Below are 16,224 nucleotides of genomic sequence, written 5' to 3'. Positions count from 1 at the left end.
CTCTGCGCTCCCTCTGCCAACCTGGGGAGAGACCCAAACTGAGCTCATGCTTCCCGCTTCTTATCACCTGACAGGGGGAACGTCCCCGGTTGGATGTAGTGCGGGTTGTAGTGTATAGCCCGCCTGACTCCAACTGCCGCCGCCATCAGGAGCACAACTCCGCCAAAGAGCCCTGGATCGTTGTCAATTTCCTGAAGGAATGAAGGAAATGTACATCACATACTAATCACATAGTAATCGCATCACTCAGGAGTTCAATAACAGGTTTCTCCACCTTCCTAGTATTTAGTATTATGTTTGATCAGGAGAATGAACTCGGGACAGGATAAACAAGTGCAATTCAAAGTGATCATAAAATAAAAATAAAACAAAAAGACAAATTTGGAACTGTAATACTAGAGAATTGAAGCTGATCTTTGTGGCGTTCTCTTCTGAGCGGATAAAATTGGTATGAAGTTTCTATTTACCGAAGAGCTTAAGGAAATGGGCAACCCCAGTTACTGAACAAACTAAGCAGCAATATACAAATCAGCCAAAAGCATTTGTAACTGGTATACTGACCATGGTATTACTGTAGATGACTGACCAGCAAACTGGTCACAGTCTAACAAAAATGAACCATTAAGCACCCGCATTGGTATTGTGAAGAAAGCTTCCACAGAAAATAGCAGATCAACAAGCTCACAACACAACGCGCTGCGTCACTCCGAGCTTGTCGATCGGCAAATTTCAGCCAACACTTTCCCTAGAATAACAAAACACGTGTGATAATGAGGACTCACCGTGCACGTTTTGAACACTGTAGAGGCATCCTCTCGCAGGAACGCCATCCTCTCGCAGGAACACCGGAGGGGCATGGAGCACAGTTGTACGCTTCGTGTAGATATCATGCACATTCCTATGAAGATTAAAAAAGTGTAAATATTTAGACATTTAGTAATGAATAGATCAACAAGCTCACAACACAACGCCCTGCGTCACACTCTGAGCTTGTCGATCGGTACATTTCAGCCAACACTTTCCCCGGAATAACAGAACACAGAAGTATGAAGGTTAATTTAGGTGTGATAATGAGGACTCACCGTGCATGTTTTGAACACTGTAGAGGCATCCTCTCGCAGGAACACCGGAAGGGCATGGAGCACAGTTGTACGCTTCGTGTAGATATCATGCACATTCCTATGAAGATTAAAAAGTGCAAATATTTAGACATTTACTAATGAATTAGCTAAAATACAAGTCTTAGGGACAATACTAGTTTATTTGCCTCTTTTTTATCCCATGACTTTGTAACCCATTTTTCGCCAGGTGCCAATTTGCCTAAACTGTAATCCTGAACTCTGCGCTCCCTCTGCCAACCTGGGGAGAGACCCAAACTGAGCTCATGCTTCCCGCTTCTTATCACCTGACAGGGGGAACGTCCCCGGTTGGATGTAGTGCGTGGAATGAACACGTTATTCCAACCAGTTACAATCCCCTCCATCAGGCGCCCTGGCTGGCCAGGGGGAGGGATTATAGTGACCAGGATTACCTAGGAGACACGCCAGGACATGCAAACTCAGAAAGGCCCTTTCACCAACCCAACCTAGGGTGTGTGCCTGTGGGCACTGTGGATGCGGAATGAGAGAACTCACCCCCAGCTTCCCGATGGGAATTGAAACCCACCTTCTAGCTGTGAGGAGACGGGTCTTCTGACTGCGCCACCGTGCCCTTAATTTGGGTCATTACACTGGTTATATCATGCAGATACATAATATCTACCTGTTCATCATGTAGCTTGAACATTCCATTCAATGCATCTGCGACCGCTCCAGATCTGGATGCCTCTTCTCGAAATATTGCCATCAAGGGAGTGTGGCGATCCAACTTGGTGTAGAACTTGTTGGGCAGGTTCTGGTTTGTTACCCGCTGGAACTCAGCATAGACCTATAAAAAACAAAAGGACAGAATAAAAGGTTCAGATACTTGTAGGGGTGCAGGGAAAAGATTGATAGGGGTGCAGGGAAAAGATTGATTTGAACTTGACTCTTGTACCGGCAGGGACCTGGAAACAAAAAACATGCTTCCATGCTTAGCAAGGGAGGTGGGCTGCCTCCACATCGCCAAGATATACTGTACATACAGACAGTGTAGAATTTCCCCCTTGGGATAATAAAGGTATCTATCTATCTTGTTACCTGCTGCGTTTGGGTCTTGGGCTTATTGAAGTTCTTTCTGACTCTGGCTCATCTGGTCTGTTGCAGTTGGGTTGAGTCAGCTGGGTCTGGACCTACAGAGTAAAGACACAATATTAAAGCAATAGGAAACATACAAGTAGGACAGCAACTAACCACCATTTTACTTATTAACCGGTTTATGATTTCAAATCATCACTGTTGGTTGGATACACCCACCGTACTTTGCTGAACAAGCGTGATTTCATTTTAGCCCCAGCAGCATAAATGTCAGTTAATATAAGCCTACCATTACACTACCAAATGTACAATTTAGGTAGGGTAAGTGAAATCTTTGGTTTAAAACTTGTTTTGTTCAAAGGTTCAAGCTTGATATTCTGACAGTAATCATAGCTATATTGTGTTTGTTCAGTGATGTTAGTACCTTGGCTGGCTGGTGGATAAGGTGGAAGTTAAGGACTACTGTTACTGAATCCAAACCAGCTTTGTTTTCAGTGATGTTAGTACCTTGTTCTATGCTTGCCCTGGAGCTGCTGCTTTGAGCCTGTGCCACCTCCAACGCCTGCTTGGACTTCGGAGCCTGGAGGGAAGTCAAGTCAAAAGCCACTGTTAAATATACCACTATGGAAAGAAAACCCAATGTTGTCTTTCATTCTGATTGATTGATTATTTTAATTGAAGTTTGTAATGGGAAAAAGTACAGTTTCATTACAGCACAAATCACTGGTACAAGGTCAAATAAAAGGAGATCCTAGAAAGCTTTACGGCTTCTTTACACAGGACACTTTGTGCATCTCATATACAGTAACATTGAAAGACAGACAGATATAACAGAGTACTTTGCATAGGATAACTAAGGCTGGCTGGTGGATAAGGTGGAAGTTAAGGACTACTGTTACTGAATCAATCCAGCGTTGTTTTCAGTGATGTTAGTACCTTGTCAAGTGGCTCTGTTCTATGCTTGCCCTGGAGCTGCTGCTTTGACTCTCCTGTTGCTACCTCCAACGCTGTTGCCTTCTCTGACTTCTGGTCCTGGAAAGAAGTGAAAGTACAATCAAAAGCCAGTCCACTGTTAAACAATATACCAGGGGTCTTCAACAGTGGGTCCAGGACCCCTAGGGGGTCCTCAGAGTTGCTACAGGGGGCCCTCCAAATCTTTGAGTGATAGAAACTATATTTTTTTCTTTTTTATATTAACCACTTGAACCCTAGTGTCCTTATTCTGAGAACTGTAGCCAAAAATAGCAGATCTACAAGCTCACAACGCAGCGTTGTGAGCTTGTAGATCTGCTATTTCTGGCAAAGAGGTTTGGTGTAGAGGGAAAAATAGAGCAGACCAAGTACAGAGTGAAAGGTCAAGTTTATCAAGTATTGATGGTTCAAGTGGTTAAATATCTGAAAACACAAATTGACATGAATCCAAAATACACTGATGATTGTGCTGTCAAACAATGAAACTATATGGAATCTATGAACAGGTTGTGGGGGTCCCTGCTTCTTCTCTCTCAACTAAGGGGTCCTTGGCCTGAAAACGTTGAAGACCCCTGCAATATACTACTTTGAATAATGGTGCTTTGCATAGGATAACTAAGGCTGGCTGGTGGATAAGGTGGAAGTTAAAGACTACTGTTACTGAATCCAATCCAGCGTTGTTTTCAGTGATGTTAGTACCTTGTCAAGTGGCTCTATTCTATGCTTGCCCTGGAGCTGCTGCTTTGACTCTCCTGTTGCTTGGAGTCTCCTCCTGTGCTGTTGCCTGCTCTGACTTCTGGTCCTGGAAGGAAGTGAAGGTACAATCAAAAGCCAGTCCACTGTTAAACAATATACTACTTTGAATAATGGTCACCTAACACAAAATATTTTAGACAATGTGTTTGGATTTTTATTTTTATTTGTTTCAGTTCTTATTTTGTAACCCAGTAACCGTCATGTTTTATTTTATCTACTACGATACTATGGCATATTCCATGGTTCTCAAATGTTTTATTTTTAAGGACCCCTTAACTGAGTGTAATGGAACCAAATGGACCTGCAGAGTCTATTTGGTTCCATTTGGACACTCAATTCAAAGGAGCTTTATTGGCATGAGAAAACATACGTTTACATTGCCAAAGCACACTCAGCGACAACGAGTAACAGACCTGTAAGGGTTCATTTGGTTCCATTTGTAGACTCAAGAGTTACAGACCTGTAAGGGTCCATTTGGTTTCATTTGTACACGCAAGAGTTAGTGTTATGTTCATTCAAGGCTAGCTCTGTTTTTCTGGTAATATTGTCTGCTCCTTTCCCATGTCTGACAAAAAGAAAATGACAAAATATGTCCACCATAAGCCAACATGGTATTGACCCTTGGACACAACTAATATACAGTAATGAAATCAAACTGTAGGCCTACATAATTTTAAGCAAATAAAACATTCTGGCAGGGCTACTCACCAAAAAGAATAGATCTACAAGAAAACAACATATGGTCGGTACCATTGTGTATCACAATGAAGACTTGGAATTTAGGCGTGCCTTGGTGAAAATAACAAATACAGAAAATGGCGAATTGTGTTGTGACACGATGTATGCTTGTGAATCTGTGCCAGGGAGCATAATAAATCTGTCTTCCTTCATTTAGAACAAATGATGAACGTTTCAACACAATGTAGCTACCATTTACAACCAGCAAAATCAAATACTGCTCTAAATACAGCCTAATAATGCTACACAAAGCAAACAATGCGCGCGCGCGCACACACACACACGCACGCACACACACACACACACACACACACACACAGAGTGGGCAGCGAGCATTTTAGGCAAACATGATGTTATTTTTTGGAGTGTGCTCTTAACCAAGACTCCAGTGTTATCAAAATTATTAAAACTACCACAAGTTCATGTTTAATGACTCGCTTCATATAGTTTAAGCAACTCACACGCACGAACGCACACACACACACACTACACAGGGTTTCGCGGGCAAACTTCTCCGACACGGAAAAAACGAATTTAACATGAACAAATTATAAAAACAACTATTGAATTCATGTGTAAAGACACTTACCGTTAACGTGTTCTGCTTGAGGACTCGTGGTCATCGTGGAAGTTGTAGAATATGCAAAGAAAAACTTTTGAAAGTTCCGATGCGTCCGAGCCAGCGCAGAGCAGACGGCAGCCATTACAGAAAATGTTTCAAAGATTGTAAACTCCGCGCTTTGAGCAACTACGTCATGACGCAATGTGACGTCTATGTGACAAATCGTTCAGATGAATATAATATTAGCTTTAATATTACTGAAAGAGGACAAAAGTGCTCCACGCACGCAATAAGTTTCAGTTAGTAGAACTCTTTAACACATTTCAAGTATTTAATACATAATCCAATCAGTGTTTTACTGCATCAGGGATTACAGTGTATGAGGACACTGCAGAGAACACAGGTTGTAAAGAACAGAACAGAACTATCAGGCCTGGAGAGACAAACTGTGTCATCTTGACTTCTCTCTCTTCTCTCTGCCTGCAGCTCTAAATCCCTCCACCTCCTTCTCCCACTATACTGTGTTGATGTACAGTACAGTATATTGCATTGTTTTTGTTGCACAGATCACACAGATCATGTCCCACCAACGTTTCACTGCTTGTATTATATACTATCTTGATATTATATTGAAATTGTCCGGTGGTATGTTTTCCTGTTTTCTTTTTCTTTTATATACATCATACATCTTTTTTGTTGACATTTTACAATCACTATGTCCATTTTATGGTTGTAATCTCGATAAAGAAAACTTTGTCCGTCATGGACAGACCTGTTCTTGATTCTAATTCCTCCGTTCCCACAGCTTTCAGCCTTATTAATTATTGTACTGAATGTACGCTGTGTTGGAACGTGAGACAGATCTGAGGAAAACCTCATTTTATTCTTACTGTGCAGCTTGGGAGTTTAATAATCTACAAAAAATATCTAAAATGAGACACATTTATATTATCGACTCAAAGCATTTAAGGGCATCATATACCATGTGGTGAAGGAGGCATGCAATATTTATTTTCCTGAGAGGCCTCTGTGATTGACAATCTATGTTTGCTTTATTGCAAATTAATGCCTTACTTTGTTCATACAAAAGAAGCAGACCTACAATCTCAGACTTACAAGCTCAAAACATGCCGCAAGCCGCAAGGCTATGCATTTTGAGCTTGTAGATCTGCTATTTTTTGCTACTTTTGAATCCTGAAAACAAACACAGTTTTGGTCTTATTTTTTGCAACAATATGTTGTATCTCTCTTACTGTATATGGCCAGGTCTCTCCTGTGAAATACATTTCTATAGCCGGGCCCAAAAGCTCAAAGAATAGGATTTTACCTGTGACTTCTTATTTTTGTTTTTTTCTATTAATTTGGTCATTAAGGTACACAGAATGAGAGGCCTGCTCTGTCGGAAACATTGCGAAAAAATGTTATGGCCATTTGTATCACTGTCCCATCGACTATACAGGAAAGAAACACACCAAAATAAATATGCTTTAAGTTGCATGTGAGGGGTCAAACTAGGGGTTCTTGATGATTCTGAATCCATTGCGAGCATTTGTTTTGCATGAAAAACATTCCTTGGGCTAGAAAACGGACCAAAATAACGGTGAAAAGTGATTACTCATCACTTTTCACAGGTTTGAGAGGCTGAAATCTAGCCCAAGGAATGTTTTTCATGCAAAAAAAAAAATGCTTGCAATGGATTCAGAATCATGAAGAACCCCTAGTTTGACCCCTCACATGCTACTTAAAGCATATTTTTTGGTGTGTTTTTTCCAGTATAGTGAAGTCAATGGGAAACCTTTTTTTCGCAATGTTTCCGGCAGAGCAGGCCTCTCATTCTGTGTACCTTATTGACCAAATTAATAGGAAAAACAAAAATTTGGAGTATGTCATGACATCACAGGTCTCTCATTTTGGCACAGTGGCTCCCCGGCTACTAATATCGGTGGGACTTGGTGGTTGGTATTAAAAAATATATATCTGTCTCCCCTGGGTGCCAGACAATGGGCAGGGTGTCCCGGAGGTGCTGCTTGCAGAGGAGATGTCTCTGGTCGGCTGCTACGGCGCGCCTCCTCCAAGGCCTACGACCTCCTGACTTTCAACCCCGGGGCGTGGGGCTCGGCGGCGGGCCGCGCGGCGAGATGATCTTCTCAGAGAACAACGTTCCAGACTCCAGAATGTTGGAGAAACCAGACCGGTACCCCCTTGGGCAGAATAGTCACCATCAATGTCCAGTTGTAATAATAATAATAGTTACCTACTCCTCCCGCGAGGGAAATTCAGATATCGCAGCCCAACCCAGCTGCTTTTTTTATCAGCTTTAACCCAGCTGAACTCAACCCAGTGATGCTCACAAGGAGCCCAAGGGGGAAGGGGAGCAGTGATAGCTGGAGCGGGGAATCGTACCTGCGACCTCTGAGGCCTCCGGAGTCCTAGGTATGGACACTAACCACTCAGCGATCACTGCTCTAGTTGTGCAATACCCGTTGTATCCGTCTGTCTGGCTGGCACTCTTATGCCCATATAGGCCAGTCTGTGATGTCATCTCCAAATTCGGACACTGTAGTGATGTCAGTCAGTGATGTCAGTTGGGCTTCGTTGATGTCAGTTGGGCATTTTTACCATGGTGGTGACGCTGTTTAGTATCAGTGATGTCAGCATGCTGACAGATGGCAGACAGCCAATAGTTAGATTGGGAATTGTGGGTTGCTTGTTTCAAAAGTGTAGTTATTTTGGGTTTGCTTCCTAACGGCCGGGCTACACCAGGCATTTCAAAGCGAGCATACAGTATGCTGCTCGAGTACAGCACGTTTTGATATCAATGATGCCGGCTACACCAGGCTTGCGGATATGCGAGCCCCGCATACTCAGGTTTTAAAATAGGACTGGATCTACAGTATATATGTGTGTGTTTTTGCATAACAACTCCTAAGTATTGATTTTTATGACTAACACACAGTGTATGCCTCATATTCCAGGAGTTTAAAACCCAGACTAAACTGTCAGAAAGTGTCAGACAACAGAGCCATGTTACTGACAGAAATGTGAGTGTGGTGAACTGTCCAGACTGGTCGACTACACCTCCATCACAGAAGATCAAAGATGTCCTTCTATCCGGTCTGAGTCTGTGCTCTCCTGGAGCCCACGCTGTCCTGCTGAATGTTCCTGTCAGGTCCAGTTTCTCAGAAGCTGACAGAAGATCAGTGGTGGAACACATGGAGCTGTTGGGGGACAGAGTCTGGAGACACACCATGGTTCTGTTTACATGGGGAACCTGGCTGCGAGAGAGACGTGTGGAGGAGTGCATTGAGTCTGAAGGAGAACCTCTGAAGTGGATCCTAGAGAAATGTGGCTACAGGTTCTAGACTTCCAAAATAATTACATTTCAGAGGTAACAGAGCTGATGGAGAAAATAGAAGACATGGTGACGAGGAACAGAGGACACTTTGGACCTGGTGACGAGGAACAGAGGACACTTTGGACCTTCAGACTATAGAGATGAGAGGTCGGTCAAAGACACTTTGGGATGGGACCTGGGGCAAGACAGAAAACACTGTTTGAAAGACTGAAAGGGAAGAAGAATTAATGGAGAAGAAAGAAGAGGAGATGATTGACAGGATGCTGAAGGCTGTGGTGACAGAGGCAGAAGAACCAACCCTCCCAGCTGTGAGGAGGAAGATGAGCAAGCAGTTCAGGCATCCGAGCAGTGAGTGTCATTGTATTGATCTGATAACAGACTTCAATGTGATGTGACTTCAATGTGACTTCATTGTTGTTCTTACAGTGAATATAAATGTAACATGTCTTTGTCTGATTAACTCTGATAGTGTGTGTATTGAATCCCTCAGTCAGTAGCCTAATGGCAATTATAAACTTGAAGTATGGAATAATTAATTATTATAAGTTGAAGTTCTCTTATTCTTTACCATTGTAAAATGTCTTGCTCTCTGTTGATTTGTGTTCCAGTGAGTGGAGGAGAACAATCTGAAACAGGAAGTTCATTCTACCAGTCACCTGCCAAGGTTTCTGATTGGCTGCTGAAGAGGCATCCTGGACCAATAGCATCCTCTTCAGGATATGACACTGTCTGAAGCTACCAGCCAAGTTGACCCTGATGTGACGAGTATGACAGATACAGTTGCATTATGTTTAACATGGAACCACAGACATTTATTTTATAAAGGGAAATATGTACGCCTCCAAAATAATTATCTGTGAAGAAAATTGTAAGAACACTGATCAACTTGAAACAATTATGTTCATATAGGGTCATTGTAATACTAGAAGCATGTGTTTACCTCCCAAGTTCGTATTTCTTTTATAACATCATTTAAGGGAAATAAGGATATCTCCATCATTTTCAACCAGGAACTTGGAACAACTTGTTTGGTTTGATTTAATTCATGTCAACGTCGTGCAATGTAGCTCAATTTATGTCGATATCAATGTGTATTTTAAGGTTAAATTTGTTTGGGTTGCAGTCAAAATGCATGTCTATGTATAGACACTGTGTTGCTGTAATGTATTGACTAACTCAGAATTGATTAAACAACAAACCTGCTAGAAGAAATGGCTTTCCTCAACACACATGAGGTCTACAGCACCTGCTGATTCATTGTGAAGTTGATTGAAATATAAATGCTTTATGGATTCATGTATGTTGTATAAATGTGTGAACGATCCTGTATCAATAAATAGATGTCTGTCATTTTGAAAAGTACAGTATCCTGTTAACTCTTATTTTTAGATACCGGTAACTGATAGATAGATGTATAATGTTGTTATAGAAACCTCTTATCTCTATATTCTAACCCCCCCACATCCTACAGTGTCACATAAAGCATCAAAAGTTGCAGATTTACAAGCTCAAAATGTTGCGTGAGGCGAAGCTTGAGATCCTGAAAAGTAACAGTTTTGAACATATGAGGTTTCCACCCGACAGAGCCAATATGACAGTATAGAGCAGGGGTAGGCAACCTTGTGAGGGTGATCACTGGCAGGAGATATATTTTAAAATCAATTATTGTTTTAAATGTGGTCAATTAAATTAAGTCCTGCACATAATTCTACATTCATTACATTCTGAACTTTGACTGGGGAGGGAGTCGGGGAGATAGGTGGATTATTGCTTTGAGTCCAATGGTCGTTATAACAATGTCCTGACAATCAAAATATGTCAGAAATATTGATGGGGTGTCATTAAAATGTATGTTGACATGGCATACCGACTACCTAGAAAATGAAAACATGGCACTTAATTTCAAAAAGATTGCAGACCCCTGGTATAGAGACTTTTCTTCAGGTCAGACATGAACCAAAGAATGAAACAAACATCAACGACTGTAGCTTTTTCTATCCTTTTGCCAAGGACCCCTCCCCCATCTGAAAAAAAGGTTTTGTGCCCCAAAGTAGAGAATTTACATTTTTTTAAATCAAAGTATTTTTTGAATAGCCAATATAGAAGGAAATAATGGGGATGGGGACTCCTTCCAAAAGATCAACAAAAGAAAAGGGATCTGCTATAATTACAAGCTCACAACACATCACATCACCACATTATGAATTCATATAGGCTGTAATCAAATACAATAAATGACTTTTTAAAGTTCTGATAGTGATTCCAACTGATAGGTGTTGCCTGTCCAGTAGTGTTGGTTGGTAAAATGATGTATTTGAACCACTTCTCTTCTCTTTCAACAACTCAGCATCACAATCACAGGTCTGTAGAGTCCATCACACATGAGTTAAAATGGATAGCTTTGCGTTTTCAAAATATCTTTATTGAATTTTCACAATATTACAAAGTCTTATTACATGATAATAAAGAGGCATTTCAGGGATACATTATTCACAACAAAAATAAATCCATTTAAAAAGGCATTTCTAAAATACATTCAGTTGCAGTGAATAGCAGTGCATTACAAAATCACATCCACAAAATAATAATAAAATTCACAAGGTGATTGCTGGCCAGTTTAAACTAGGGGAGGCCCTCTTCAAGTCCATTCTTCTCCGTTTCCTCAGTTCAGTCTTTATTTGTCTACAAACTGTTTCAGCGCTCACGAAAACATTATCAGTTGACATTTTACATCTCGTTTTCCAAATTTTATAAATAGTTACAGAGATGCAGAGCCAAAATAAATCAAAATTTTCACTTGCACAAATAAATTTGGCATATAGAATGTCTCTATGGCAAGGCACTCTGACCCCCATGTCATACATTTGAATCCATACTTCTTTTGATCTGGGGCAGTCGATCAACAAGTGGCCTATCGTTTCCACCTCCTTACAATCTGGCACAGGGCATTCTAATGTGTTAACAAAAGTGGCCCACCACACAACCGCTCTGACGGGGAGTCTACCGTGCACTGTGAGCCAAATTACGTCTCTAATGGCTCCAGTGATGAGGCCGCTGTTCAAAGACTTCACCAGCAGTTTACTTTGTTCAGGTGATTGGTCTTTAAAAATAACAGGCCCTCCATATAGATGATCACTTATTTTATTGGACTGGGTCCCCCAATTAATATTTAAATTCTTATATTTATCTATAAAGTCTCCATATACTAATTTATAATAGGGCAGGGTTGCTCGACCTCTACCTCTCTGCTTGTTCCATTTTCGGGGGTCTCCTGTCCATGTTGCGTTACCTAGAATGCCCGTTGCCACATTTTTACAAAAGGAAATCGTTATCTTAAGACCAACATTAAGTGCCCCAAGGCCTCCTTCTAAAGTGCTTTTGTGCATGAGCGCTCTTTTAGTAACCTCACGGTTGTTTCCCCAGACCAGCTGTACGCACAGCCTAGGATATATAGTAGATAGAAACATCAATTTTGATAGAATAAAGGTTTTAACTATGCCAATTCTAGATGTATAGGTTGTATCTCTTACTTTCCATTTGTCTACTACTTCTTTTATTTCAGATACTTTTCTGTCCCAATTCTTTTTAACACAGTCCTTGTTACTGAACATGATGCCAAGGATTTTCATGTCATCTTTCACCTCCATGAGCAGGTCCGGCCTCACACTTTCCTCTCCAATCCAGATACATTCTGTTTTTGCTTCATTCAGCTTAGCCCCTGCGGCCTGTTCATAGAGGTGAAAGTGCTCTTTAACAAGATCAAGCTCGGTTTGGTTTTTAATAAAGGTGGTCACATCGTCCGCGTATGCAGACACCTTGGCAACTGTACCGTTAAAATAATTACCTTCTATTCTTATATCATTTTTAATTCTATTTAATAATGGGCTGATGGCCAAAACGTAGAGCGCTGCGCTCAAGGGGCAGCCCTGCTTCACACCTTTCTGTATTTCTATATAATTGGACATCCTGCCATTAACTTTAACCGCCACCTGTGATTTAGCATATAGTAGTTTTATTATTTTTATAAAGTCCTGTGGAAACCCATATTTAACTAGAACACTCCATAAATATTCACGATTTATAAAATCGAAGGCCCTTTTTTGATCTAAACCAACAATAAAAAAGCCAGGCCTATGGCACTCCGATATCATCTCTAAGGTAGACACCTTTAGAAGTGATCTGGATACCCTACGAACTGATTTTGATTCACGTGAGCGTGATATTGACGCTCAATTTCTAGACCTGAGAGAGGCATCAAAAGCCGACTCTCGAGACCTGAAAAAGCATTTTGCAGCCAGGCCGACTCAGAGGCGATCCGGAGTGAGGTGCGAAATGAAATACGAGGCTTACGGGACCTCTTTAAGGCATCATCCCCCAGATTGCGCTCCATGGCTACCACCACCACTAGACGATCGCGGGTATCGATCCCTTCCCTATCCCGTGACCCTCACCTGTCTTATGACGCAGAGCTTTCCCAACCACCACCCACACGCTCTCATCCTCACACCAACCATGTTAAGCCAACTTCTACGAAACGGAGACCACCTCTCGTTGAAAGTACTCGCCTTAGCTATGATAACGATGACAGCAATAGCGACGATGACGGCGACTACCAACAGACCTTTATGGACCAAGCGCGAGCCTGGCCCTCCGTCAGAACGTCCACCGACTATACCGAGCTTTCCGGCTTTCTTCGGAGTGCCAACTCCCAACTTGGAAGGACACCGGATGGCCGTTTTACATCTATTACCCTATACTACGTCCTCTATCATAAATTACGTTCCACTGCGAGACAGCGTTGGATTGAGATGCAGTCTTCCATTCGCCGACAATTCGCTAGAGAGCCTAACCTTAGTGATTTCGCTGACTTCATCGACCATCAAGGTTGGAAATCTCGCAACAGCAAGACAACACAGCCCTCCCAAAATTATTGCCTTGATTGTGGGACGTCTCCTCGAGACGGGGGGACGAACGGTAGCAAGCACTATTTGTCTCGTGGATCACCCACAATCAACTCACATCCAACAGGTCTTAATCTCAATCACCAATCCTCAATTGAAGACCCAACTTTGAACGCAGCACCATTAACTGTACAGTCCCCATTTAATGCCCCCAAACCCAAAGAGTCACAAAGCACTCGAGAACAGCAACAAGCGGAAGTCACACAGGAATGTGAAGAATCACTCGACTCCAGTCTTCCCAATGGCCACCTCGAGCTTCTAAGTACAACACCATCCATTCCAGATTCCAGCCCATTGGAGTGCAATCCAACTCAACTAGAGGAATCAGACAATGTTCAGAAAGTTAAAGATAACCTCCCTGTATCAACATCGACACCTGAACTAATGTCAATCCCATCACCGCAGTTATCGCAATTTCCATGTTCAATAATCAGTATTAGCTCTCTCTCGGTTGAACCCATAGAAGACAGACTTATTGAAGTCCCACAAGAGCTCACAGGACTTCCATTATTACAACACGATCATGTCGAAGAGATCATTGATTCCGAACAAGATGCAGTTATGATAATTTCACCTTCTGTAGAACCATCGCAGTCAACGTTCAACCTACAAGAGACATCACAAGAACAGTCCATTGTGTCAAATGGTTTAAATGACAACTCTCAACGCCAAGATACATCGGTGGCAGAGTCACAAGCCTATTACCAAGATGACCGTCTCCCGACCTCACATGCTATTCAACATCTCAAAGACGACTTCTCTAGAACAACTGCACAATCTACCTACGTACAGATTATGCAGGGGGGGGGGGACTCTCTCAGAAGTCGATCTCTCTCTACTGAAACGAATAGCCAACATCCGAATATCACAGATGAATCGATGCAATTGATCCTTTATTCAGCACTAGCAGAACAATCAGATAAAATTAAGATTACAGAATGTTCTCCATTACCACATCAACATTCATATCAACGACTACACCACCGCTTGACTGCGCATCATTGTCTATTTATCCTTCCCCATGCCAAGAACCTTAAAGTAATATTACTACGCATTTGGTGGAAAGAAAGATTCTGGGATGATCAGAACATAAGAAGCTGCCGGCTACTTGAGAAAGCCATATGGGGCGACTGCATAAAGCAATCCAGAACAGCCTCACTCCATCATTTAACTTTAAGTGAACAGCGATTAAGAACAGAAGCCTATTCCCCTACCATCGAGAAGGAGGACTCAATGACAACCTATGACAACTCAGACAGACACCCGTACATACATACATGGCACACCTTGCTACATTTACTTCACAATATTCTACAAGATAGAACAACAACATAGAATTAGGTCTCATTACTTTTAGATGTAGTGGAATCCCCAAGTGATTTCACGGGGCGACTGTTACCAAGGAATCAGACCTAATAGGAAATATGATGTCATACTGTAGAATGACATCATATGACATCATAATTAGTCCTATAAAGACTAGAATCACTACTAGTTAAGCGAAGTTCCTCAGAATAGGATTCCAATAGTAAGTTAAGTTAAGTTCAAAAGTATTATTAGTATACTATTAGAACATACCAAGGTAGAGGAGAAAGACTATTTCCTCAAGAGAGGCGAACCGAGAACCATTAAGGCTAATTGATTTAGATCTCAATAGAGACGGATTAGAACTTATAAGGATAAACTCACACCGACCTTTTAGGAGAATAGAATTGAAGTATATTGAAGAAGAGAGCTTATTGCTCACCGACTTAGAAGGACTAGAGATAAGTCCATTGAGAGATAGAATCGAGACCTATCTTATATAATTAGAATATATATAAGATTGCACTGAGCACAGTGCAGTCAGTAGGCTCTGGGTCTCCACTACAGGCAGGCCTAGGCATAGAATAGGAAGAAGTTGAGATAGAACTTGCTATAGTGAAGTTATCACACTTAATCTTGATTACACTGATCATGTTAAGGTTGTCCCACATTACGCGTCCTTTAAAGGTATATTCAGGAATGCGCATTCATTCAAATAAAAATAAAATGTGTACATTTTCCACTAATCCTCCTGACTATAATGTGCGCTGACCATATAAGGACTTCCACCAAGGTCCGTGTTACGAGCTTAGCTGGATTTTGTTTTCAGAGGCGACCAGCCAAACCTCCACCAATCAGGATAGAGTATGGCCTCAGTGCGCGTTCTAGTCTGTTCCTCTGCGCGTCCACTCTTAGTGAGGCGCGGGTGCACAGTTCCTCCATTATGTAAACACTGCCACTGGAGCCTGTACGTTACATTCCGCGGCCGTTTTAACTGCTTTAACTTGCTATTTTAATTCACTCTTTCTATTTCAAGTCTCTGATTGTATGTTTACTTTATTTCGCGTTCGTTTTTTATCGATTAGTGTCTCACAGTTTAACTTTTTACAAAGGGAAGAGTTTCAGGAAGTTGAATGTGGACAACAGGCTGAGAGATGCTGAACAAAGAAAGGAGGTAAATAAGAAATATTTTATAATTGTCAGAGTGCAACAATCTATTTCCTAAGTAAACGTTTGTTAGGTGGGTTTGTCACATTGGGATCTTTGAATGGTTTTGGGCTATATTTCTTGTAAAAAGTTTCGTTTTAAAGTTAGTCACATTGTGGGAGAATCCGCCCTAAAAACAATACATTGATCTAATAAACAGGGGCCATTACATGAGACATATGTCTTGTCTATAAC

The 16,224-nt window shown here is 41.6% G+C and overlaps 1 long non-coding RNA gene across 1 annotated transcript; it reads right to left on the bottom strand.

Annotated features, from left to right (window-relative positions):
* Positions 1-101: 101 nt before the first annotated feature.
* On the bottom strand, positions 102-5,342 carry LOC308284766. Its single transcript, XR_013962041.1, has 9 exons — positions 5,230-5,342; positions 3,846-3,948; positions 3,111-3,206; positions 2,682-2,754; positions 2,178-2,269; positions 1,762-1,926; positions 1,083-1,179; positions 783-898; positions 102-191 (listed from the first exon to the last, which is right to left on the bottom strand). It is a non-coding gene; the product is annotated as an uncharacterized lncRNA (long non-coding RNA).
* Positions 5,343-16,224: the final 10,882 nt, after the last annotated feature.

The sequence above is a fragment of the Nannobrachium achirus genome (assembly GCF_963921795.1).
Source record: "Nannobrachium achirus genome assembly, chromosome: 5".
Lineage (NCBI taxonomy): Eukaryota > Metazoa > Chordata > Actinopteri > Myctophiformes > Myctophidae > Nannobrachium > Nannobrachium achirus.
The sequence above is the reverse complement of the archived record's forward strand: the minus strand, read 5'-3'. Positions and strand labels throughout refer to the sequence as shown.